The following is a 14,163-nucleotide window of genomic DNA, read 5'->3' on the forward strand; positions in this document are numbered from 1 at the left end:
TTTGCAATCAACATCAATTAAATTTTTAATTGAATCAATTAAAAAATTAATTGAATTTTGCTGAAAAAATCAATTAATTTTTTAATCAAGAATTTTTTCTATGCCCAATTAAAACTGTGATTGATACTATCATTTTCGTGATTGAAGACATTTCAATTAAAAAATTAATTGGATCAATTAATTTGGTGATTGAATCAGAGAAAAAATTTTTTGTGTGTATGCTCCTACTATGCTTTGGCGTCATTTCCTGTATCCGTTCCTGCTGTTCTTATTCCTGCTATCACCATGTTCCTGATTCATCCTAGTTCCTGATTCATCCTAGTTCCTGATTCATCCTAGTTCCTGATTCTCTTTGTTCCTGACCCATAATTCGTCTAATACAAAACCCATTCTATCCCTGGTATCCCATTTTTTCCGCAATGAATTTACTCCAGCTTTACACTATATTCCCAATCCTTGTTGTAAAATTGTTCCTTATCTTATCGTTTTTTTTTTTCTTCTTTTTTCTCTTGTTTGTTTGTTGTTTGTATCCAATTCTTAGTCCCAATCCTGCCTATAAATCTTCTATTGTCCCTACAATTTCTAAAATAGATTATATAGATATATTTTATTTTATTTTATTTTTAATGTATTATAAGCGTCATACTTTTTATTTTACTGTAACCAGCTGCTAATTATGCTGTGTAAATAAATAAATAAATAAATTCCAAGTTTTCCACTGGGGGGCAGGTACGGACTTCGTTCAAAATTCCGCTAATGGGACATCAAAGTGGAGGTCATTACCTAAATTTTGAGGTATGTCATGAGTTCCAACAGTGTTTTTGGATGAAGATATCCCTGATTCCAAGTTTTCCACTTGGGGGGGCAGAACATAGATTCTACCATGGAAGCCAGGAACGGACGTTGTTAAAAATTCCGCTAATGGGACATCAAAGTGGAGGTCATTACCTACATTTTAATGTATGTCATGTGTTCCAACAGTGTTTTTGAACGAAGATATCCCTGATTCCAAGTTTTCCACGGGGGGCAGAACATAGATTCTACCATGGAAGCCAGGAACGGACTTCGTTCAAAATTCCGCTAAAGGGACATCAAAGTGGAGGTCATTACCTACAGTTTGATGTATGTCATGAGTTCCAACAGTGTTTTTGGACGAAGATATCCCTGATTCCAAGTTTTCCACTAGGTGGCAGAACATAGATTCTACCATGGAAGCCAGGAACGGACAATATTGTTACGTTTTTATATTGAGGCGTATTTAATTACCCGATAATTAAAACACAGTTCTTTTCAAATAACGACAATCTACAATTTATTTGTTTAACTGATTGGTTTCACTTATTTCCTCTACGATGTGTACTGTATAAACTTTAGCTTACGACTGACTTGATTGCTCTCTCCGCTAGGGGTTTATATACCGAGATATGACGATTTCGAATGTTCTCGCTAATTGGCCTACAACCTTCGAGATTAAGCTACTACCTTGTAGATGTCGCACGGCGACATTGCACATATTTATCGACTTATGTTCATTGTCTCGGCTATCTAGAACTTTCGATGGGGCGTTATTTTACAGGTGATATGGCACACATACTTTTAGGCTTATTCTTATCTTGGCTAGTGCATTCTGGTCATATTACCGATAATTATAACAGTAAAACAAAAGGTGTTACTTTTACAAAGAACGATTGGAAAACTAAGAACACAAAAGATGTCTAGAAAAGTACTAGAAAATTCTAACAAGTTATGACGTAATTTTATCGTTACAATTCGAAATTTAAATTAACGGAAACTAATTTAAATAAACTTAAATCTAGAAATATCAAATTCGTAACACTGCCTCCCGCTTAAGCCTGTTCGTCCCGAATAAGCACAGAACCCAATCCGTAAGGAGCCAAACGTTCCAGGTTAACAACTGTCATCTTTGACCTTGGGCTGTCGTTCTTTTGAATGCGGTATACAACATCATTGATCTTCTTGATGACTTTATATGGGCCTTCCCACTGCGTTTGTAGCTTAGGACATAATCCTTTCTTTCGTTGCGGGTTGAATAGCAGAACCAGTTGTCCTTCTTTAAAGCCCTCAGTGTTCGCTGCACGATCATATCTCGCCTTCATCCTGTTGCTGACCATTTTTATTTTGTTTCGCACTAATTCGTGAACTTTACCAAATGTGTTGGTATGTCGTTACTGGTTTCTTCCATGGCGAGCTCATTGGGTGTAGCACCGAATATCAAATCTCCGGGCAACTTCAATTCCGTTCCGAATAGGACCTTGGCCGGTGTTCGTGACGTAGAATCATGTATGGCTGATCTATACGACAGCAAAAACTTTGGTATATGATCGTCCCAGTCTCGTTGGCCGGTATCTACCACCCTTCGAAGATGTTCTTCCAGGGTGCGATTAAACCTTTCTACCATGCCATCAGACTGTGGATGCAATGGCGTAGTCCTTGTTTTCTTGATACCAAGGGAGTCACACATCTCCTTGAATATGGCCGATTCAAAAATTCTTCCTTGGTCTGAGTGTATCTCGGTCGGCACACCGTAGCGACATATCCAGTTCTTGTCGACTACATCTACAATCGTCTTCGCCTCTTGGTTAGGAATGGCATAAACTTCTGGTCACTTGCTGAAGTAGTCCATGACCACAAGGACATATCGATTTCCAGAATCACTTACTGGGAAAGGCCCTGCAACATCCATTGCTATTCTTTCAAAAGGGGCTCCTGGCCTATACTCTTGCATAAGACCTCTACTTTTTCGTCTTGGCCCTTTCGCCTTTATGCACTTCTCACAATTTGCCACCCATTCAGCAATTGATTGCTTCACTTTCTCGGCTGTTTTGGTTATTCCTAAGTGACCTCCACTAGGTCCATTGTGGAATTCCGTCAAAACATCCTTTACCTTGGAATCTGGCACGATTATCAAGTTGCGGCTATTCTTGCCATCTTCACTTTCCCACTTACGTTGTAGGGTTCCGTTGACCAGACATAGACTGTCCCATTGAGCCCAGTATGATTTCATTAGTGGACTTTCGGCTGCGATGTCTTTCTTGCTAGGTTTCTTATCTTCCTCCTTTGCCGAAATAATTTTTCTTAAGATTGGGTCTTTGCGTTGTTCTGTTGGCCAGTCCGCTCCAGATTCGACGTGCAACAGCCGGATATCAACGATTTCTTCCTTATGTTCAGCTTTCGAGCAGTGTTTGCATTCGACATTACAAGTCGACGTGACAAGGCGTCCGCGTTGCCATGTTTGCCACCTTTCCTATGCTCGATACTGCAATCATAGCTTTGGAGTCTTTCGATCCACCGTGCCAGATGAGCTTCCGGATTCTTGAATTGAAGCAACCATCGTAGAGCTGAATGGTCAGTTCTTAGCAAGAAATTCTGTCCATACAAGTATTTGTGGTAATGCTTTACGCTTTCTATGACAGCAAGCAGCTCTCTTCTTGTTACGCAATAGTTCTTCTCGGGTTTGGATAACGTTCGGCTAAAATATCCGATTACCTTTTCTTTATCGTCAATCTGTTGAGATAGCACACCACCAATTCCGTACGCACTAGCATCTGTATCCAAAACAAATTTTTCGCCAGGAATAGGATACGCCAGAACAGGAGTTGAACATAAAAGTTCTTTTAGATGATGGAATGACTCCTCCTGTTCCTTGTTCCACTGGAACTTCGTACCTTTTTGCGTTAATTTATGGAGGCTTGCGGCGATGCTGGCGAAGTTTGGTACGAAACGCCTGTAGTATGTGCATAAGCCAAGGAAGCTGCACAACTCGTGGAGATTCCGTGGACATGGCCAATCTTTTACTGCTTGAATTTTGTCTTCATCGGTGGATATGCCCTCTGCTGTAACATGATGACCCAGGTACTTAACTTCTCGCTGGAAAAGCGAGCACTTCTTAGCGTTAAGTCGTAGACCAGCGGCTGACAGTTGCTGGATAACATCCTTCAAGTTCTTAAGGTGCTCGTCAAATGTCTTGCCCATAACTATGATATCGTCTAGGTATATCAAGCAGGGCTTCCAATGCAACCCCTTTAGCACCCGCTCCATCAATCGCTCGAACGTAGCCGGAGCATTGCAGAGCCTGAATGGCATTACATTGAATTGCCAAAGACCGCCATTAACGCCAAAAGCTGTCTTTTCTTTGTCTTTCTCGGCGATCTCTACTTGCCAATATCCACTCTGCAAATCAAGCGTGGAAAACCATGTTGTTCCGGCTAGTGTGTCCAACGTGTCATCAATGCGTGGAAGTGGATAACTGTCTTTCTTGGTGACATCATTTAACTTTCTGTAGTCCACGCAAAATCGGGTGCTTCCCTCTTTCTTTTTGACTAGTACAACTGGTGAGCACCAAGGACTTGATGATGGCTCGATCACACCACTTTCCGCCATTTCTTTTACAAGCTTATGTACCTCATCTCGTTTTGCCAGTGGAACACTTCGTGGGGCCTGTTTTATTCGTCTTTGCTCTGTTGTATTTATTTCATGCTTCACAACAGATGTTCTTCCTTGATTTCTCTTGTCAAAAGCAAAGGCAGAGGCGTTTTTCGATAACAATTGCTTGGCCTTATTTTTCTCGGTTGGTGATAGATGACGTGTCCAAGCTTCGACATAACCTTCAAGATGTTTCTTCGCTGTGCCATGTGCCTTCGATGAGTTGCTTTCAAAATTGACTATTGCCTCGGCTGGTGTACATTTGCCAATGTCAGAAAATTTTCCAATATGCTCTTGATTGTCGGACAAGTTCAAAACACGAACTGGTATTAGTCTCTCTCTATTCGCTGTTACCAGGGCATTTGCTATCAAGATGTTGTTGTTTTTGTTTTCTGCTGGTTCAACAACCCACAAATTGCCGACTTCACAATCTCCATTTATTGGCACCCATAATATCGCTTCAGAATGCGGTGGTATTAACTCTGGCTTGCTCGTAGTCAATTGTCTGATAGGGGTATTCTTGTCGTACCCCACATTAACCGGTATTTCGGTATTGGACCAGGTTATGACACGACGTTTCATATCCAGGTTTAGACCGAAGGCAATCATGAAATCCGCACCAATTATAACTTCATCTACTATATCGGCCACAATGAACTCACATTTAACGGATATGTTAGCAATAGTTAACTTCATGGCGACTTTCCAATATACTGTTGCGGGTTCCCCTGTGGCTGTGCGTAGTTTGACTCCAATCAATGGTGTATCTTTTTCTTTTACTATGTCTGATCTAATGATAGACTTCGACGCACCGGTATCCAACGTCAATGTACGCTTGTCGCCGTTAACAAACCCCGCGACAGTTAAATTGTTATTTTGCTGCTACTATTGCTATGGAGATTGTGGGGCCATCATATGTGGGAGCCAGCTCTTGCCCCGCTGAACTAGCTCGATTTAGTTTAAAGGTGACTCACTGGACTGTGGGTTCACCCACACATGGCTATTGTTTGATGGGGATGGCGGAATCTTGGAATCAGGGATATCTTCGTCCAAAAACACTTTGATGTCCCATTAGCGGAATTTTTAACGAACTCCTGGCTTCCATGGTAGAATCTATGTTCTGCCCCCAGTGGAAAACTTGGAATCAGGTATATCTTCGTTCACAAACACTGTTGGAACACATGACATACATCAAAATGTAGGTAATGACCTCCACTTTGATGTCCCATTAGCGGAATGTTGAACGAAGTCCGTTCCTGGCTTCCATGGTAGAATCTATGTTCTGCCCCCCAGTGGAAAACTTGGAATCTGGGATATCTTCGTTCAAAAACACTGTTGGAACACATGACATACATCAAAATGTAGGTAATGACCTCCACTTTGATGTCCCATTAGAGGAATTTTGAACGAAGTCCGTTCCTGGCTTCCATGGTAGAATCTATGTCCTGCCCCCCAGTGGAAAACTTGGAATCAGGGATATCTTCGTCCAAAAACACTGTTGGAACACATGACATACATCAAAATATAGGTAATGACCTCCACTTTGATGTCCCATAACCAGAATTTTGAACGAAGCTTCTTCCCAGCTTCCATGATAGAATCTATCTACTAACCCATAGTGGAAAAAATGTAATCCGGGATATCTTCGTCCAAAAACACTGTTGGAACTCAAGACATACATCAAAATGTAGGTAATGATCCCCACTTTGATGCTCCATTAGCGGAATTTTGAACGAAATCCGTTCCTGGCTTCCATGGTAGAATATATGTCCTGCCCCAGTGGAAAACTTGGAATCAGGAATATCTTCGTTCAAAAACACTATTGGAACACATGACATACATCAAAATGTAGGTAATGCCTCCACTTTGATGTCCCATTAGCGGAATTTTGAACGAAGTCCGTTCCTGGCTTCCATGGTAGAATCTATGTTCTGCCCATAGTGGAAAACTTGGAATCAGGGATATCTTCGTTCAAAAACACTGTTGGAACACATGACATACGTCAAAATGTAGGTAATGACTTCCAGTTTGATGTCCCATTAGCGGAATTTTGAACGAAGTCCGTTCCTGGCTTCCATGGTAGAATCTATGTTCTGCCCCCCAGTGGAAAACTTGGAATCAGGACATAGATTCTACTATGGAAGCCAGGACCGGACTTCGTTCAAAATTCCGCTAATGTGACATCAAATTGGAGGTAATGACCTACATTTTGATGTCCCATAACATAGGTAATGACCTCATTACCTACATTTTGATGTATGTCATGAGTTCCAACAGTGTTTTTAAACGAAGATATCCCTGATTCCAAGTTTTCCACTGGGGGGCAGAACATAGATTCTACCATGGAAGCCAGGAAAGGACTTCGTTCAAAATTCCGCTAATGGGACATCAAAGTGGAGGTCATTACCTACATGTTGATGTATGTCATGTGTTCCAACAGTGTTTTTGGACGAAGATATCCCTGATTCCAAGTTTTCCACTGGGGGCAGAACATAAATTCTACCATGGAAGCCAGGAACGGACTTCGTTCAAAATTCCGCTAATGGGACATCAAAGTGGAGGTCTTTACCTACATTTTGATGTATGTCATGTGTTCCAACAGTGTTTTTGAACGAAGATATCCCTGATTCCAAGTTTTCCACGGGGGGGGGGGGGGGGGGCAGAACATAGATTCTACCATGGAAGCCAGGAACGGACAATATGAATTGAGAAACGCTCCGATTAGATCTTGTTAGAGCGACAGTTGTTAGTGCAACGTAACGCGACGTTGCACTCAAACCCACAATTTACGAGGTCTACCTTATGATGAGAATCCCGCGCAAAAGGACGCTTTTTTTGAGAATTTTCTAATTAAAATAAAAAACCCGAATTTACTGTGGAAATGGTTTTCCCGGAAAGCGAGTATTTCGACACGGATGACGGGAAGAGGATTCCTCTTCCACGTATTAGGAGATATGATCACTTCCAGCTCGAATATACGGCGATCATTCAACCTCACAAGGCTGGGCCAAAATTTCGACTGATGGAACTGAGTAAGAATCTATACTCCAAATACAATGACTTGGAAATTCACTACATGACAAAGAGGAAGCTGCGTTTGATAAGTCCTAACAAGGATACAATAAATAATATTGTTAGCGATTCAGGAATTCGACGTGAATGCTATGTATACATACCAATGGAGCTTTGTGAATCAAAGGCAATTGTAGAGATTCCAGCAGAAGACAACATTGATGAGGAATACATTTACAAAAAGGCAGTGGTCAAACACCGTGCTGAATACGGTCCTCTTCTTGGAGATATCTGTATAACGGAGGTCAAACGACTGACTAAACCTGATCCTGAGAAGGCGGACATACGCATAGATATTGACATGGTTGTTATTTGTGTAACCGGAAATAAACTTCCATCCCACATAGCACTTGACAACATAATATTTCCTGTAAAACCGTTCATCGAACACGTAGTGCAATGTAGACGCTGTTGGAGATTCGGCCATACAACAAAAGTATGCCGTAGATATAAACAAATTTGCTCACGTTGTGGCGGATCTCACTCAGAACCGTGTGAGGGGATAGCCAAATGTTTGAATTGTAAGGATTCTCACGACTCCGCCTCCTTCGACTGCCCAATTCGCAAGGATTTGCGCGAGCGGGCAAGGGTCAAAGCGGAGCAAAGAATGCCAAGAAGAATCGTTACGATAGATAGTACTCAGATACACAATACACGGAACGACAATTTCCAGTGCAATGACACCGATTTTCCACCAATTGGAGTCAAGAGACCAAAGCTAAAACCACGGAAACGAACCAGAAAGCGACAAGGCACGGCATTAGAATCGGCCAACGAAGCCATTGAAACTAATGTTGATACATGCGAGGAGGAATTTGATGCTACGCCTCAAAACGGCACTAATACAACAATAGAGACTTCACCGACAGGCTTATTGTCAATAAAGGCCGGTACGCACCTCTAGCGAAATTTTCGGTATCAAAAATTTATTTAAGTCTACAACAAAAAAAAACAGGGCTGTGTACACAAATTTTAAACCAGCTAATCGCTTTTAAAAATTGTTAGTATATGTTCCAAATATTCCTCAAATAAATTGTTTATTATTTACAGACCTTTTAAAACTTTTACGCACACAATAGCTCCGTTCGAGAACCCGATAATTTTTGATAATTATTACAAATTTTTATTGGAAGTCGTTCGTTTACACCAAAACGCCAACAAAAGAGAGCCGGAGAGAGACTACATTTGACAGTTATGAGATAGAGAAATTGCAAGTTTTTGCTAGAGATTTTTCCCCCAGTAAAATCTTGCAAACCATAGCATAGTTTTTAGTAGTAGTAGTATTCTTCTTTATTGTACTAATTTCAGCATATATTACTAAGTAACAATTCAGGTTTAATGTATGTAAGTATATAAAGAAAAATAAATATCGTTTTTACTCGACAATGTTAATAAAACGTCTGTCGATTCATTTTTAAAATTTACATATTTGCAATACAATTAATTATATTCAGAAATTAAGAAGTTTCTATATTTGGAGCAATATCTTATATATGTTATTAGATTTTGCCAATCCGTAACATAGTTGCCATCTAGGATATGTAGCATTTCCGCCTCTGTAAGAACATTTTGGTTGAATATGGCTCTTCTATTATCTCGAAATATTGGGCATCGTCCAAGAAAATGATACAGAGTTTCGCTCTCATTCATATTACAGAGCATAGTTTGTCAGCTGGTTTATGATAACAAACAAAGTACCAATACAATGTACATGTTCGGCAACTACGATTGGAAGTTAAATATACAGGATTTATTTTTTGTTTTCAATGTTTTAGCAGCTGAAATTTTCAATGTGCAAATAGTTACTGGATACCGTTCGTGTACTTTTCAGCAATTTTAAGCAAAGAGTGTAAAATACACTCTTACTCTCTTGCTAGTTTTTACTGGATATTTTTTACTGGAAAAGTACGCGAACAGACCTAATGATTGTAATAAATTAAATGTTTGCTGCCAAAATATGCTTTTGACAACCCTGTTATTTTCATTAGAGGTGCGTACCAGCTTACGAAATTGAACGCTACCGAAAATTTCGTTAGCATAAATAGCAATGCATTTCTTATGGGAATGAAATTTTTCGCTAGAGGTGCATACCGTCCTGCCCCCCAGTGGAAAACTTGGAATCAGGGATATCTTCGTCCAAAAACACTGTTGGAACACATGACATACATCAAAATATAGGTAATGACCTCCACTTTGATGTCCCATAACCAGAATTTTGAACGAAGCTTCTTCCCAGCTTCCATGATAGAATCTATCTACTAACCCATAGTGGAAAAAATGTAATCCGGGATATCTTCGTCCAAAAACACTGTTGGAACTCAAGACATACATCAAAATGTAGGTAATGATCCCCACTTTGATGCTCCATTAGCGGAATTTTGAACGAAATCCGTTCCTGGCTTCCATGGTAGAATATATGTCCTGCCCCAGTGGAAAACTTGGAATCAGGAATATCTTCGTTCAAAAACACTATTGGAACACATGACATACATCAAAATGTAGGTAATGCCTCCACTTTGATGTCCCATTAGCGGAATTTTGAACGAAGTCCGTTCCTGGCTTCCATGGTAGAATCTATGTTCTGCCCATAGTGGAAAACTTGGAATCAGGGATATCTTCGTTCAAAAACACTGTTGGAACACATGACATACGTCAAAATGTAGGTAATGACTTCCAGTTTGATGTCCCATTAGCGGAATTTTGAACGAAGTCCGTTCCTGGCTTCCATGGTAGAATCTATGTTCTGCCCCCCAGTGGAAAACTTGGAATCAGGACATAGATTCTACCATGGAAGCCAGGACCGGACTTCGTTCAAAATTCCGCTAATGTGACATCAAATTGGAGGTAATGACCTACATTTTGATGTCCCATAACATAGGTAATGACCTCATTACCTACATTTTGATGTATGTCATGAGTTCCAACAGTGTTTTTAAAGGAAGATATCCCTGATTCCAAGTTTTCCACTGGGGGGCAGAACATAGATTCTACCATGGAAGCCAGGAAAGGACTTCGTTCAAAATTCCGCTAATGGGACATCAAAGTGGAGGTCATTACCTACATGTTGATGTATGTCATGTGTTCCTACAGTGTTTTTGGACGAAGATATCCCTGATTCCAAGTTTTCCACTGGGGGGCAGAAAATAGATTCTACCTTGGAAGCCAGGAACGGACTTCGTTCAAAATTCCGCGAATGGGACATCAAAGAGGAGGTCATTACCTACATTTTGATGTATGTTATGAGTTCCAACAGTGTTTTTGGACGAAGATATCCCTGATTCCAAGTTTTCCACTGGGGGCAGAACATAAATTCTACCATGGAAGCCAGGAACGGACTTCGTTCAAAATTCCGCTAATGGGACATCAAAGTGGAGGTCTTTACCTACATTTTGATGTATGTCATGTGTTCCAACAGTGTTTTTGAACGAAGATATCCCTGATTCCAAGTTTTCCACGGGGGGGGGGGCAGAACATAGATTCTACCATGGAAGCCAGGAACGGACAATATGAATTGAGAAACGCTCCGATTAGATCTTGTTAGAGCGACAGTTGTTAGTGCAACGTAACGCGACGTTGCACTCAAACCCACAATTTACGAGGTCTACCTTATGATGAGAATCCCGCGCAAAAGGACGCTTTTTTTGAGAATTTTCTAATTAAAATAAAAAACCCGAATTTACTGTGGAAATGGTTTTCCCGGAAAGCGAGTATTTCGACACGGATGACGGGAAGAGGATTCCTCTTCCACGTATTAGGAGATATGATCACTTCCAGCTCGAATATACGGCGATCATTCAACCTCACAAGGCTGGGCCAAAATTTCGACTGATGGAACTGAGTAAGAATCTATACTCCAAATACAATGACTTGGAAATTCACTACATGACAAAGAGGAAGCTGCGTTTGATAAGTCCTAACAAGGATACAATAAATAATATTGTTAGCGATTCAGGAATTCGACGTGAATGCTATGTATACATACCAATGGAGCTTTGTGAATCAAAGGCAATTGTAGAGATTCCAGCAGAAGACAACATTGATGAGGAATACATTTACAAAAAGGCAGTGGTCAAACACCGTGCTGAATACGGTCCTCTTCTTGGAGATATCTGTATAACGGAGGTCAAACGACTGACTAAACCTGATCCTGAGAAGGCGGACATACGCATAGATATTGACATGGTTGTTATTTGTGTAACCGGAAATAAACTTCCATCCCACATAGCACTTGACAACATAATATTTCCTGTAAAACCGTTCATCGAACACGTAGTGCAATGTAGACGCTGTTGGAGATTCGGCCATACAACAAAAGTATGCCGTAGATATAAACAAATTTGCTCACGTTGTGGCGGATCTCACTCAGAACCGTGTGAGGGGATAGCCAAATGTTTGAATTGTAAGGATTCTCACGACTCCGCCTCCTTCGACTGCCCAATTCGCAAGGATTTGCGCGAGCGGGCAAGGGTCAAAGCGGAGCAAAGAATGCCAAGAAGAATCGTTACGATAGATAGTACTCAGATACACAATACACGGAACGACAATTTCCAGTGCAATGACACCGATTTTCCACCAATTGGAGTCAAGAGACCAAAGCTAAAACCACGGAAACGAACCAGAAAGCGACAAGGCACGGCATTAGAATCGGCCAACGAAGCCATTGAAACTAATGTTGATACATGCGAGGAGGAATTTGATGCTACGCCTCAAAACGGCACTAATACAACAATAGAGACTTCACCGACAGGCTTATTGTCAATAAAGGCCGGTACGCACCTCTAGCGAAATTTTCGGTATCAAAAATTTATTTAAGTCTACAACAAAAAAAAACAGGGCTGTGTACACAAATTTTAAACCAGCTAATCGCTTTTAAAAATTGTTAGTATATGTTCCAAATATTCCTCAAATAAATTGTTTATTATTTACAGACCTTTTAAAACTTTTACGCACACAATAGCTCCGTTCGAGAACCCGATAATTTTTGATAATTATTACAAATTTTTACTGGAAGTCGTTCGTTTACACCAAAACGCCAACAAAAGAGAGCCGGAGAGAGACTACATTTGACAGTTATGAGATAGAGAAATTGCAAGTTTTTGCTAGAGATTTTTCCCCCAGTAAAATCTTGCAAACCATAGCATAGTTTTTAGTAGTAGTAGTATTCTTCTTTATTGTACTAATTTCAGCATATATTACTAAGTAACAATTCAGGTTTAATGTATGTAAGTATATAAAGAAAAATAAATATCGTTTTTACTCGACAATGTTAATAAAACGTCTGTCGATTCATTTTTAAAATTTACATATTTGCAATACAATTAATTATATTCAGAAATTAAGAAGTTTCTATATTTGGAGCAATATCTTATATATGTTATTAGATTTTGCCAATCCGTAACATAGTTGCCATCTAGGATATGTAGCATTTCCGCCTCTGTAAGAACATTTTGGTTGAATATGGCTCTTCTATTATCTCGAAATATTGGGCATCGTCCAAGAAAATGATACAGAGTTTCGCTCTCATTCATATTACAGAGCATAGTTTGTCAGCTGGTTTATGATAACAAACAAAGTACCAATACAATGTACATGTTCGGCAACTACGATTGGAAGTTAAATATACAGGATTTATTTTTTGTTTTCAATGTTTTAGCAGCTGAAATTTTCAATGTGCAAATAGTTACTGGATACCGTTCGTGTACTTTTCAGCAATTTTAAGCAAAGAGTGTAAAATACACTCTTACTCTCTTGCTAGTTTTTACTGGATATTTTTTACTGGAAAAGTACGCGAACAGACCTAATGATTGTAATAAATTAAATGTTTGCTGCCAAAATATGCTTTTGACAACCCTGTTATTTTCATTAGAGGTGCGTACCAGCTTACGAAATTGAACGCTACCGAAAATTTCGTTAGCATAAATAGCAATGCATTTCTTATGGGAATGAAATTTTTCGCTAGAGGTGCATACCGGCCTTAAGCCATAAATTATATGATTTGTCCACAAACGCAAACGATACAACTGACAACAGTTTATCGAATTCACAAAATATTAATGATACCGATGAAGATACTTCTCCAGCAGATGATATCATAACCGACACAATGGCAGCTGACCTCATAGCTGGTCAGATGGTAATAGTCGATGACACCAATCACAACAGTGAAACCCTGAAAACCAAAATATGTAACAAACAAGATCCCTTTCAAAAATTCCAACAATCTGTTCCTGTAGAAGAAAATTACCAAATACCTGACAATGATCAGGATACACGCTTTAAGCAATTTAAAAACAAATATTAAGTATGAAACTAAAGGGTGATTCTTTTGAGGTTAGGATTTTCATGCATTAGTATTTGACAGATCACGTGGGATTTGAGACATGGTGTCAAAGAGAAAGATGCTCAGTATGCTTTGACATTTCATCATGAATAGACTTACTAACGAGCAACGCTTGCCAAATCATTGAATTTTATTACCAAAATCAGTGGCAGAAAATCCGCTTTTTTATCGACAAATTTTGTTCAGCGATGAGGCTCATTTCTGGTTGAATGGCTACGTAAATAAGCAAAATTGCCGCATTTGGAGTGAAGAGCAACCAGAAGCCGTTCAAGAACTGCCCATGCATCCCGAAAAATGCACTGTTTGGT

This window comes from Haematobia irritans, chromosome 4 (genome assembly GCF_050003625.1).
Source record: "Haematobia irritans isolate KBUSLIRL chromosome 4, ASM5000362v1, whole genome shotgun sequence".
NCBI classification, from domain to species: Eukaryota; Metazoa; Arthropoda; class Insecta; order Diptera; family Muscidae; genus Haematobia; species Haematobia irritans.